At 35.8% G+C, this 13,889-nt stretch overlaps 1 pseudogene; it reads right to left on the bottom strand.

The window, feature by feature from the left end:
• Positions 1 to 9,132: 9,132 nt before the first annotated feature.
• LOC129462438 (cytokine receptor-like factor 3) lies at positions 9,133 to 10,765 on the bottom strand (annotated as a pseudogene).
• Positions 10,766 to 13,889: the final 3,124 nt, after the last annotated feature.

The raw sequence follows: 13,889 nt of genomic DNA on the forward strand, positions 1-13,889 counted from the left end.
AAAAATATATCTAGTACAGTGTAACAAGTTGTCCCAAGTTTTGCATATACTATTTGGTATAGCTGGAGATTGAGCCCAAGTCTGACACCAAATATTTGGGCTAATTTCGCTATTGCATGACACCTCATGGTGCCAGGTTTTAGAGAACTGTCAATACATTACATCACACATTAAAAAATAAAGCTTCTTGTCCTGGTTTCCTTCCTGAAATATTTGCCCATTCCTATGTGCAGCATGGCATTGCTTAGATTGTCTTCCAGGGCTTTTATAGTTTTGGGTTTTGCATTTAAGTCTTTAATCCATCTTGAGTTAATTTTTGTATATGGCCTAATGAAGGAGTCCGGTTTCAATCTTCTGTATATGGCTAATCGGTTATCCCAGCACCATTTATTAAATAGGGAATTCTTTCCCTGGGCTTGTTTTTGTCAGATTTGTCACAGATCAGATAGTTGTATGTGTGCAGTTGTATTTCTGGGTACTGTATTCAGTTTCATTGGTCTATGTGTCGGTTCTTGCACCAGTATCATGCTGTTTTGGTTACTGTAACCCTGTAGTATAGTTTGAAGTTGGGTACAATTATGCCTTGTTCTTTTTGCTTAGGATTACCTTGGCTATTTGGGCTCTTTTTTGTTTCATATGAATCTTCAGAAAGTTTTTCTTAGTTCTGTAAAGAATGCCAATGGTAGTTTAATGGGAATAGAAATGAAACTATAAATTGCTTTGGGCAGCATGGCCATTTTAATAGTATTTCTTCTTCCTATGCATGGGCATGCAATGTTTCTCCTTTTGTTTGTGTCATCTCTGATTTCTTTGAGCAGTGGTTTTTAGTTCTCATGGTAGATGTCTTTCACCTCCCTAGTCAGCTGTATTCCCAGGTATTTTATTCTTTTTGTTGCAATTGTGAATGGGACTTTGTTCATAATTTGGCTCTCTGCTTGATTGTGTAGGTGTGTAGGAACGCTAGCGATTTTTGCACAATGATTTTGTATCTTGAGACTTTGCTGAAGTTGCTCAACACTTCTCAAAAGAAGACATACATATGGCCAACAATCATATGAAAAAACCTCAGCATCACTGATATTAGAGAAATGCAAATGAAAACCTCAATGAGATACCATCTCACACCAGTCAGAATAGTTATTAAAAAGTCAAAAAACAACAGATGGCAAAGTTGTGGGGAAAAAGAAATGCTTATACACTGTTGGTGGGAGTGTAAAAGACATTGTGGAAGACAGTATGGCAATTCCTCAAAGACCTAAAACAAAAACACCATTCAACCCAGCAATCCCATTACTGGGTATATACCCAAAGGCATATAAATTGTTCTCTTACAAAGATACATACACAGGTATGTTCATTGCATCACTATTCACAATAGCATAGACATGGAATCAACCTAAATGTCCATCAATGGTAGACTGGATAAAGACAGTGTGGTACATATACACTATGGAATACTATGCAGCCATAGAAAAGAATGAGATCATGTCCTTTGCAGGGTCATGGAAGAAGTTGGAGGCCATTATACTTAGTAAACTAACGCAGGAACAGAAAAGCAAATACCACATGTTCTCACTTATAAGTGCAAGCTAAGCGATGAGAACTCATGGACACATAGAGATGAACAACACACACAGGGGACTATCTTTGGGTGTAGGGTAGGCAGAGGGAGAAGATCAGGAAAAATAACTAATGGGTAATAGGTTTAATACCTGGGTGATGTAATCACAGGTACAACAAACCCCCATGCACACATTTGCCTATGTAACAAACCTGCACATGTACCCCAAACATAAAATAAAAGTATAAAAAAAGAAGCCTACCTTTAATTACATTTGCAGAAAATACTTTTTTTAAACCTAAACAAATACTAGTCCTACACTCTATCTCTGTATGTAACTAGATATTGAAGAAAAATGGAGAGATTAATCTTCAGCAAGACAATAAATACAACATCAGCAACTGTAATCAAAGTGACCTCACCAGATAGAGATGGCTCCTAGAGGCCTACCTCCATGACATCTAAGCCTAGGCCGAAAGTCCTTTCCTCATATGTGCTTAGAAAAAGGCTACTGGAAAGATGGGTGTGCCTCAACCTGTCTTTAGACTTCTAATCATGGAAATGCAAAGAAAAAGCTAAAAATAAACTCATCGTTTACTTGTAGAAAAAGTATTACAAGAAGTGTTTACGTGTATTTTCATATTTGGTTTAAAACATATTACCTTAGGTATTTCTAGTACTATAATGACTAAATATAGATAGTAACTTTGCAAATGTATTTGCCATCTTCATTTCTTAAAGTTCCAAAAATTTCTATTTATAACTTCTAAAAGGGCTTATTAAATCTAGGTTTCATCAGTTACTAATTATATATGATGGTCAGGACAGGTATTAAATGTCTCAATATTTTGATTTTCTTACCTGGAAAATGGAAATAAGAATATTTAATTCAGTAGATAGCTCTATAGAATAAACAAGTCCAAGCATGTAAAATGATTATAAATATATTTGGAGAAGACTTGACATATTTGAGACAGAGTCTCTCTCTGTTACCCAGGCTGGGATGCAGTGGCACTATCTTGGCTCACCACAACCTCCATCTCCCAGCTTCAAGCAATTTTCCTGCCTCAACCTCCCGAGTAGTTGGGATTACAGGTACCCACCATTGCTCCTGGCTAGTTTTATTTTATTTTATTTATTATTATTATTTTTTAGTAGAGATAGGATTTCACCATGTTGGCCAGTCTGGTCTCGAACTCCTGACCTCAACTGATCCACCTGCTTCAGCCTCCCAAAGTGCTGGGATTACAGGCGTGAGCCACTGTGCCAGGCTGAGAAAACTTGATTTATAATATTGATAATCATAGGACTGATACAGTAACATTGACAATATTATTATTATTATCACTGCTATTAGTACCTCCAATGGGAGATGGCCATGAAGATATTGCCTGTGTACTCCTGAAATAGTGTGTGAAGGCATTGATTGAGAAAATGTCTAAAATTCTAGGATCAATTTCTGAGTTATTGACTGATTCCTGAACATAAAGCAAATGAAGTACCCCTGAGGCATACGTTTTGGTGACTATTCGACTCCTATTCGAATCAAAACCTGGATAATGAATGATGAGTGATCACACTAGGAGGCATACTACAAAGCTCTACGCAATGATTATTGCTCACAGTATCATCTATTATCAGTTGTCAAATCCTTGCAAACTAATATTCTTGAATATACTAATTATAAAAGTGACTCCCCCAAGTTAAGAAATTTGGTGCTTCTCAGAAGTCAAGTATAAATGACAATCCAAGCTGGGCACAGTAGCTTATGCCTGTAATCCCAGCACTTTGAGAGGCTGAGGTGAGCAGATCACCTGAGGTCAGGAGTTTGATATGAGCCTGGCCAACATGACAGAAACCTGTCTCTACTAAAAATACAAAAATTTAGCCAGGCGTGGTGGTGCACACCTGTAATTCTAGCTACACGGGAGGCTGAGGCAGGAGAAACGCTTGAATCTGGGAGACGGAGGTTGCAGTGAATTGAGATCATGACACTGCACTCTAGCCTGGGCAACAGAGCAAGACTCCATCTCAAAAAAAAAAAAAAAATACACCCAAAATAAATGACAATCCATGAAAAATATATTAGGAAAAGACTTACTTGGAAAAACAATTATCATCCTCCACCATCCAGTGCAGGCCAGGAATTGAGTGTTTTCTGAAAGTAAAATAGATCTCATTTGTTTGTCATGTAATGAATAAGCAGTAGGAGGAAAAAGAGAAATCATCAGTTATGTTAGAAATTAGGTCATTTTCAAAATCTTTAATTAAGAGTAAAAATGTCTAAATAATCTCAATGGCTTAGATGAATGTACCTATGTCATTAAGGGACAAATTACAGTGAGCTTCTTTATGTATCTATTCCTCCTTTACTATTTTATGAATATGATATTAGTATTTAAGTATAATAACTACTTTATTGGAGTGCTGACTTCTTTTTAAGTAACCTACTTTTAAAAGATTTTGCAGGCTCCTTTAAAAATCTAACTATGCTCTATTAAACAGCTTTAAGAACTAAATGCTATTCTCTAGCCTGCTGAGTAAATATGAATTTCACAGTTAAATACATAAAATAATGATTACATCCAATGGTCATGAGGGACATGTTTTTAGAAGTATACTAATTAAACTACATCCTTCAGACAACATGTTTCTACACTTACTAGCAATGAACCATATCTGATTGGTCATTAAGTAATTAGGAATGCTAATGTAAATAAAGTGCCATTCAAACAGGGGCTTTGAGACTGGAGAGGAATCATATATTCTGTCTTCAGGTCTGAACTATATACAGATCAATCATATAAAACAACCAAGAAAAAAAAGTACTGAATGCAAAAGAAAAAGATGGTTTTGTCACTCACTACTAACCAGATCCTATATTTTTAAGTAGTTTTTTTTTTTAATTTTACCAACAATATAAAAGTGTTGTAAGCAATAAGAGAAAAAATGGTTTAGATTGTGATCCTGCATTTTTCCATGCCTGTTATAATTTATGTTTCTGTGTGTGTGTGTGTGTGTGTGTGTGTGTGTGTGTGTGTATCTAGCTCCTTTCCGCAAAGATAAGAGGTTCAAGAACATACAAAGTCATGAAGATAGTGAGATGGAAATGGGAATATAAGTGGCACTGGACCAGAAAGAGAGAGAAATACTGTATACAGGCTAAAAGTGGGAATTGAAGCTATTGGAGGGAAACGGAAATGAGGAAAAATCAGAGTGTTTGAAGTTAATATAAACCTCATAATAACAGATTAGAACTAGACATCTTCAGGATTCCTTAAATCTGGAGTATAAATCAAAGAAATTTAATAAAAGCACTTTAGTATTAAAATATAGTAAAAGTGATAAATTATACAAAAGATTTAGAGTAATAAAATGTCTTTCAATACTGGAAATTTTTCAAAAGGATGATTTGTTTTATGTGCTAAAAACTTACCCAGCATCTGGCAGGTGCAAAATAAATATTTGTTAAATTAATTAATGAGTGAATGACCTAATTACTTAAATTTAAAAAAATAATAAATTACTTTTTCTAGAAAGTAAACAAACTCTCGGCCGGGCGCGGGGGCTCACGCCTGTAATCCCAGCACTTTGGGAGGCCGAGGCGGGCGGATCACGAGCTCAGGAGCTTGAGACCATCCTGGCTAACACGGTGAAACCCCGTCTCTACTGAAAAACACACAAAAAAATAGCTGGGCCTGGTGGCGGGCGCCTGTAGTCCCAGCTACTCAGGAGGCTGAGGTGGGAGAATGGCGTGAACCCGGGAGGCGGAGCTTGCAGTGAGCCGAGTTTGCGCCACTGCACTCCAGCCTGAGTGACAGAGCGAGACTCCGTCTCAAAAAAATAAATAAATAAATTAAAGAGTAAACAAAGTCTCAAATATTTTCTATTGGTTAGTTTGTCAAAGTAAAAACCTTTCTGGCCAGGAGTGGTAGCTCATGCCTATAATCTCAGAACTTTGGGAGGCCAAGGCAGGTGGATCACCTGAGGTTAAGAGTTCAAGAGGAGCCTGGCCAACATGGTGGAACCCCATCTCCACCAAAAACACAAAATTAGCCGTGTGTGGTGGTGCACACCTGTAATCCCAGCGACTTGGGAGGCTGAGGCAGGAGAATCACTTGAACCTGGACTGGGCAACAGTGCGATTCTGTCTCAAAAAAAAAAAAAAAAAAAAAAAAAAAAACCTTTCAATAATGTCCCCACACTCTTGCCCCATTGATGCCATCTTTTGTAATTAAGGGACAATTTACATTCAGTAAAGTGCACAATTATTAAGTGGAAAGCTTGATAATGCCATATATAAGTACATACCCAGTAAATCACCCTCTAGATAAACATATAGCACATTTCCATAACACCAGGAGATTTTTCTGTATGATTTTTGTGTCAATACCAAATTCTTCAAAAATAATCAGCATAGTTTTACCTGTTCTTGAATTTCTTATAAATGGAGGCACATACTGTGCACTGTTTTACATCTGCTCTCCTTCAGTGAACATAATGTTCTTACCATTCAACCATGTTTTATATGTGTCATACATATACATATATACAAATGTTGTCATATAACTACATAAAATGTTTGTCATACATATAATATGTATTGGTCATACATATACATTAAAACTTGTGTTATTCTTTGTTACTACTGCATAGGACCCCATTGTATGAACACATTGGAATTTGCTTATCCATTCTCTTATTGAAGGGCATTTAGGTCAAGTTCAGTTTGAAATTCTTGCACATGTTTAGTGCACAGGTTTACTCATGTCTCTTACCTGTGTGTCATGAGTAGAATTGCTAGGACACAGGAAAGGATGTGTTTAATCTTGTCTGAAGCTGACAGACTGTTTTTCCCAATGTCACTGTACCATTATACATTCATGCAAAGTATGTAGCCACCCCATATCCGCAGTTTACATTTTATCTATTCTGAGTAGTATGTAGTGATGGTTTAGAGTGGTGGTTTTAATTTGCATTATTCTCATTTATCATAATGTGGAGCAAAATTCCATGTGATATACTCATATGGTCATTTGAATATCTCCTTTTTGAAGGAAAGTCTTTTCATATATTGTGCAAAGAAATGATGCCATGTTATAAAAAATATTTGATACTCTTTATCTTGAGCAAGACATAAAAATTTATTTGAGATCATTTATAGATGTAAAAGTAGAAGCTTAAATAATAGACTTCTAGAACAGGGGTCACAAATTACAGCTCAAAGGCCAATCTGGACCTCACCAGTCTTACTTCTTCTTATTTTAAGATATTGTTTATCTGAAGTAGTTGTAGATTCACATTCAATAGTAAGAAAGAATACAAATCCTTTCTTGGAAAAAAAAAAACAAAAAATAGAGCATAGTTATGATTTTAAAACAAGTATTTCACAATTTCATATTTTTACATGCTTTAAATCATTTGCTTAACAATGATATTGCTGTTATTGGAATTCTAAGATGGGTATTAATAAAAGGGGTACTCATTAAAGCAAAGAAAAGAGAAGTAAGAATGAAAAAGAGTAAGAAAAGGATCCTAAAAGTAAAAATTGAAGACAAAATAGGACTTTTAGGGAGCATTTTTATATCTTCAATTTTCCAAATTTCAGCATGTTTTTTTCCACTCATGATGGGTCGTGGGGAAAAAGGAGAAAGAGAAAATACTCTTCATTTTGTAATTTAAAAGTCAAAAGAAGAATATTAAATTTTTGTGAAGGGAAGGCCATAACCAATTTCATTTTTCAGACCTACATGAAAATCATACTATTGGGAGATCCAAGTTATAAACCAACTGTTCATTTCATAATTTTTATTGTGAAATACATCACGTTTGTGTTTGTAGGAGGATGTTTCATAGTTTGTTTCATCTTTTAAATTTCCCCTAAGCCCATTTGTCTCATTAGTTTTTACTTTCGCTATACATTTTAGCCACATTTTTATGTACGTTTTCTCAGGTTACCTTTATTCTTTTTAAAAAATTATATATTCATAATTTTTCAAACTCAAATTTTTAATTTATCCTCATGTTTAAATGAAACTAGTTTTCCTATAGTTTTTTGGAATGTAGGTGTGGCTCAAGATACTTCTCTAGCTTCTGGGTTCTAGGACTTCCATGATGTGCTACAATTAAGTATTAAAAACATAATCTTTCTTCTAGCCACTTCTTTATTACTTTCTGTTTTGTCCCCCACTAGTATCTGGACCAGTTCTGTCCTTTACTTCAAGAACACCTGTCCAGAATAATTCATATTCTATTCCCATCGGTTTCTCATCAGTGTGGGGCACTGTCTTCTCACTGAAAAGTTTGGAAATCTCTGAGTGTCTAGGTTATCCCAGCTACCCTAGGTGCCGCCTCAGTCACTTGCACTCATTGGCAAATTGCCAACAGCAAAGCCCCATCCTAGTTATGACTGTGATTCTCAGATGAGCCATTTGAGTTCTCCTGTTTCAGTGGGGACATCTACCTTGGGATGAGAACTTCTTGGACAACTCTGTGAGTAAGTACTTATATGTCAAAAGATAAAGAAAAAAGGTCATGATTGTCTAACAGGGTTCATGAATCCCCAAATAAATTATCTTACAAAAATATCATACTTGCTTTTCTATGTTTTCACTACTGGTAAAAATGAAACAAATAATTCACACTAGAATAAAATCTGTAGGCTGGTATAGCAAGCTAAGACAATTCTACATATAAAGCAAGTCCTTCAAATAAATATTTTACACACAAATTTAGGTTTTCAAAAAAAATAGGTTAAGTATTTACCTTATTTTTGTTTTTCCACTAAGAGACCCCATTTCTCAAACTGTCATTAAACTGGACACCCTACAAAGAATAAAATGCATGTCACAAGCTGGATACACACGTGCATATTACATATATGATAAATGGCTAACACTGCTGTGCATACAACTTCCACGAGTAGTTTTACCCTGTAAAAATATTGTAGCTTATCTTGAATCAAACTGCAATGAAAAAAACAAAAGATAATACTTGCCTACTACAGACATTTGCTCAGGCATTTTAAAAAATGCAAAAATTATAATGGGATAGAAGTTGACACTGCTTACAAATACCTGAACATGGAGAGGACAGTCAACACATTCATGTGGACAGCAAATGAGTGGTTGTATATTACACATCTTCTATCTGGGTTGTTCCTCTTGTTTAATTCTAAAGATTTACATGGGCTTGGATCCTTTATGATGATATTTTAAATAATATTAGATTAAGTTTTCCTGGTCTAATAACCAACTTTAAGAAGTACAGTGGAAGGGTATAGGAATTTCTATATCTTCTCATACTTTTGAAGCCAATTTTATTTTTATTATGATGTGATACTTTAGTTACCAGCATGCTAAAAATAAAATTGACTGAATTACATGATTTTGTCCACAACATTGAAGTCTCTTTTTGCTAAAATATTACAAAATGAATCCAGTAAACACTTTCCATTTCCAAGGGCCTAAGTGAGAGATACATTCAACTTTTTCTAAAAAATAAATTACAACTAAATTGAGCTGAGGACAGCTAGGTTAAATCCTGCAAACCAAACCCAAGCACTCGAACATCTAAAACTCTAGCACTTTCCATCCAGGATAGAAAAATGAGCATCCAAAGTAAAGAGAACCATAAGATTGATCAAGTAACCAATCAAAAACCTCTTCTCTGTTACTTGAACTAAGAGTTACTCTAGCTTGACGTTTCTGCCTTCATTATTATTGGTGGTTCCTAGAGTCACAGCTTCCATGTCAAATGTGACAGTGGACTCAGAAGTAATTGAGGTAACTGATGAGGCGTTTCTTTTCCATTTACAAAATTGCACCATTTGTACCAATGCACACAGCTTTATCCTATTGCAGAGAGTCCTAGACATTCTGGGTTTTTTGTTTGTTTGTTTGTTTTGAGATGGAGTCTCGCTCTGTTGCCCAGGCTGGAGTGCAGTGGTGCGATCTCAGCTCACTGCAAGCTCTGCCTCCTGAGTTCACGCCATTCTCCTGCTTCAGCATCCCGAATACCTGGGAGTACAGGTGCCTGCCACCACGCCTGGCTAATTTTTTTGTATTTTTAGTAGAGACAGGGTTTCACTGTTTAGCCAGGATGGTCTCGATCTCATGACCTCATGATCCACCAGCCTCGGCCTACCAAAGTGCTGGGATTACAGGCATGAGCCACCTAGCCCGGCTGACACTCTGTTTTTATGACACACTCCTATACTGTCTCTTCTGTCTGGTAGTCCCACAATTTCAACTCTAAATATTAATATCTGCCCAGAGAAATAAGTTGAAGCTCTGGAGTCAAGAACACCTGAAGATTCAGAATCGTTCCAGCATGACGTATTTCTTCGATTGCTCAGACTGTTCCCCTCAAAACCAGCTGTCCACTCGTGAGACTCCAATATGGAATGAACTATCTGGGGGACACTCCAACGACTCCGCTCCTGTCAGCCATCTCTTCAGGTGCAGATTCTGAAATGATCTTCAGCGTTGGACTCTGTGTGCAATACTATGAATTCAGTTTCGGAACCTACATATACATCCTCAAAATGATTTGAAATACATTTACGAAACTGAAGCCTGTCATCTTGTGCCGTACAGTCATCATCCACCTTACACCACTGTACTATGATGCCTCCAGGTTTCCCTATCAGTTCTTCTGTCTGTACTGGTGGGCGAGATGCTACTGTTCCATGCTTAAGAATGTGGTCTTTCATGGTGTTAGGAATAGACTCATCCAACTGAGCAGATAAACAAGGCACATCAACCAGTAAAGGTACTTCTGGTATGCTGTCCAACTGAACGTGCAAGGCCTTTTTGGTAAAGCTCCTCAGTTTCTTATTCTCTTCTCCTACACCACCAAGCATGGCAATCTCACCTTCTCAGACTAAGCCCTCTGGAGTGTTGACTCTGTGTTCTTTGAGCTTCTAGCAATCATCTAGTGGTTTAATGGTCTGTTTAATGGTGCTCACCTCTTGCAAAAGGGACACCAATCGCTCATCCAGGAGTTTTCCAAGGGTTCCCTTCAAATCATTAATATGTTATTTGAGAACATCCCTTGTCTGTGATGCACTCTCTTTGATCTCCGTGCCTCCCACAGCCCCTCGAGCTGGTGACTCAGCTCCCACCAGTAGTTCTGTACCACCTCCACGTTCTCAAGGGCCTCCTACAGCAGCAGCTCAGGCTCCAGCTCCATCGCCTGCCTCATGCAGCTGCTAGAGCAGGTTCCCAACTGTTGAGTCTGGGGTTTTCTGATGGGAAGATATTTATCTACTGATATAAGTATACTAATGATTGTAGGATTATGCATATTTCCTGTTTTTTGCTGAACTTTTATTTTTATTTTTTTGTTTTTACTTTATATTTTTCTAGGAATATTTCCATTTTATCTAACTTTTCAAATTTATTGGCATAAAGTTATTGATAGTATTTATTTAATATCTTCCAAATCTCTAGTTGTTGTTTCCTTTTCACTCCTCATTATATTGATTCTTTGCGTACTGGTTTCTACATATGTGTCTCATGTATAGATTTCCTCTATTCCACAGTTGTCTCATAAGTAGGCCATACACAATTTTCATTTTTGCAGTTTGCCAAATGTTCAAAATCATAGTGCCAAGTAGGCAATGCTCTATTCCTATATTATTGACTAAAGTAAGGATTAAGAAGAAAAAATTATGTTTAGGCCTTTGACATCCTGCAGATTCTTGACCTTCAACATCCCAAATACTAAGAGGGCAATGAAGGTCAATGTGGATGATCTTCACTCACCCTGACTGACTTACCTTGCTTGGAAGCATTTTTGAATGGTTATGGCTTTGTTCAACAAGTTATTCTGTCTCAGTTTTTTTAATCAAAGCCAAGATGGACATTTGTAAGGGAAGAATTATTCGTTTGTTTTTAAATGAATCCACCTGCTGCATTCTAAATACAATTTAATGAGTCTGTTGAAAGTGTTAGTGGATTTTAAATTATTGAGATGTGGCAATTTGAGAGCATATCTAGATATTTTGCTTTAATTCTTATGGAAGTAATTCACTATGGGTTTTGCTTACCTGGAACCTAATCTCAGTGTATAATAATTACCTTATACAATCATATTTCTTAGAAGGGAACCCTGAAAATAAACACTACATTGTGAGAATTATAGGATTCATTAGTAAAAACTTCCTACTTATCAATTTGCAGGAAATGTAAGTTGATTTACTTTTTTATTACCTACGAGATGTTTTTTATACTCCTGACACATCTTTGTTCTTTCCTTTGTACAAGCAATGAAGTTATAAGTCCTGTGAAGTAATAGCCTGCAAATTATAATGCTTCATTGCATAAGCAAGTAACAGAAAATGAATTATGAAGAACAAAGCCCTTGTTACACAAACTTCAATAATCCTTAATTCTGAACGGAAAAATAGCCAATCATTTGTATAAGGTCCCATGAACAAAGTAGGATAATATGCATTTGGATTGTCATTGACTACATTTTCATTTTAGCAAAAAAAAAAAAAAAAAAAGGGACTATCTCAGAGATTGTGTAGAAAGTCAGCTTTTAAATAAATACACAAAGTGCATTCTTCTTTTTTAATTTCTAGTAAAAGTTGGTCTTCATACTACAATGAACTGGTGAAAATAAGTAAGGTTTCTTTGTGCATGGGAAGTAATAAAGTTTTCTAAGGGAAAAGTTGAAAAATGATACACAGATCACTTAAATATTTTATATATTTTACTGGCCTTTTAATCAAGACGATTATAAGTGTTAATTACATACAAGATGTGATATATTTGTAAAAGTTACCTGAAATAACACCATAGGTTCACTGTCAGGTAGTTCTGAGGTGGAAAACAAAAAGGTAAGACAGAGATGGTTTATACTTCTGTTGCCTATATGAATTTGCTCATTTTAATATCTATATGTTAAAAATTAAGCTGATATACATTCTTCCCAGTAAAGAGAATTGAATATACTAAAAATCCCTAGTGTCCATAACTTCTTAGAGAAACGGTGATTCTAGGTCTGGGGCAGGACAGATATAAATGAGATAGGGTATCTAGTTGTGCCCTCAAACACGGAAAGTAATAAATATTGAGATCGTGTAGACAAAAAATACATCAACCTACTTGAAAGGGCTGCTAATGGCCAAAGATAGACACTCATTGGTCACCTACCATTATTTTTTTAAATAGTAGTACCTGTAATGCTTAATTAAGTATTTATTCTACCTTTTCTGTAGAACATTTGCTGCAAGGTAAACAAAGAGTTTGTAGGGGAAATGTTTAAAATTACGTGTGAGCCAATAAATGCAAAAGGAATGATAGAATTAGAAATTCACCATTTTGCTATTCTTAATGCACAAGTCTAGGTAGTGATAATCCACATGTGCTAAAACCATTAGAGAAATTCTTGTTTGAAAATTCGTAGGGAATGGATCTGCTAGCTGGATACTTGATGGATCCTGAATCCACGAACTAATCTTATCATCACTAAGTATGGACCATTCATTTTTATATTCCTTCTTGCATAATGCCATAGACAATGTATAGCACCACCAATGGTCATACACAAACACATACACACATACTGTAAATGAACAGGAATCTAAGTCCCAAGACACAAATAATAGCTGACAGGCAATATAAGTGACATAGAAATAAGAGGAATGACATCACAAGAAAGTAATCAGCCAAATAGATATTTGAAATTCTGACTGAAAACAAGTACATTTTCTTCAACAAGTTAATAGAAAATGGTCAGGGACAGAGGAATGCTACCAACAGTTAAAGGACACTTAAGAGTCTGTGAACCCTGGGCATGGTAGTGGCGTATGCCTGCAATCCCAGCTATTCAGGTGGCTGAAGATTGCTTGAGCCCAGCAGTTCAAGACCAGCCTGAGTAACATAGCCAGACCCTCTCTCTACAACAACAACAAAAGAGGTCATGATGTGTAGATTTGCTTCCATCTCATACAAACATGCTGCAGGTATTTTTTGTAGATAATCCAAGAAATTTGAATATCAACTAGATATTATATCAGGGATTATTGATCGTTTTGTTATATGTGATAATGATTTTGTGATTGTATTATCTTTAATTCCTTATCTGTAAATAAATACATAAGTATTTGTGTTTAAATAATATGTTTTCTGGTTTATGCCTTATGTAATATTCCAACAATAAGTTTTTAAAGAATGAGACTACAAATATAAACTTATATTGAATAAAATATTTATTATAAAAACACATGGCTAATTGTTGCATAGATATTCACTATACAATTGACTCTTGAACAACACAAGTGTTAGAGGTGCTGACCATTCCCACAGTCAAAAATTCC

This window comes from Symphalangus syndactylus, chromosome 14, assembly GCF_028878055.3.
Source record: "Symphalangus syndactylus isolate Jambi chromosome 14, NHGRI_mSymSyn1-v2.1_pri, whole genome shotgun sequence".
Lineage (NCBI taxonomy): Eukaryota > Metazoa > Chordata > Mammalia > Primates > Hylobatidae > Symphalangus > Symphalangus syndactylus.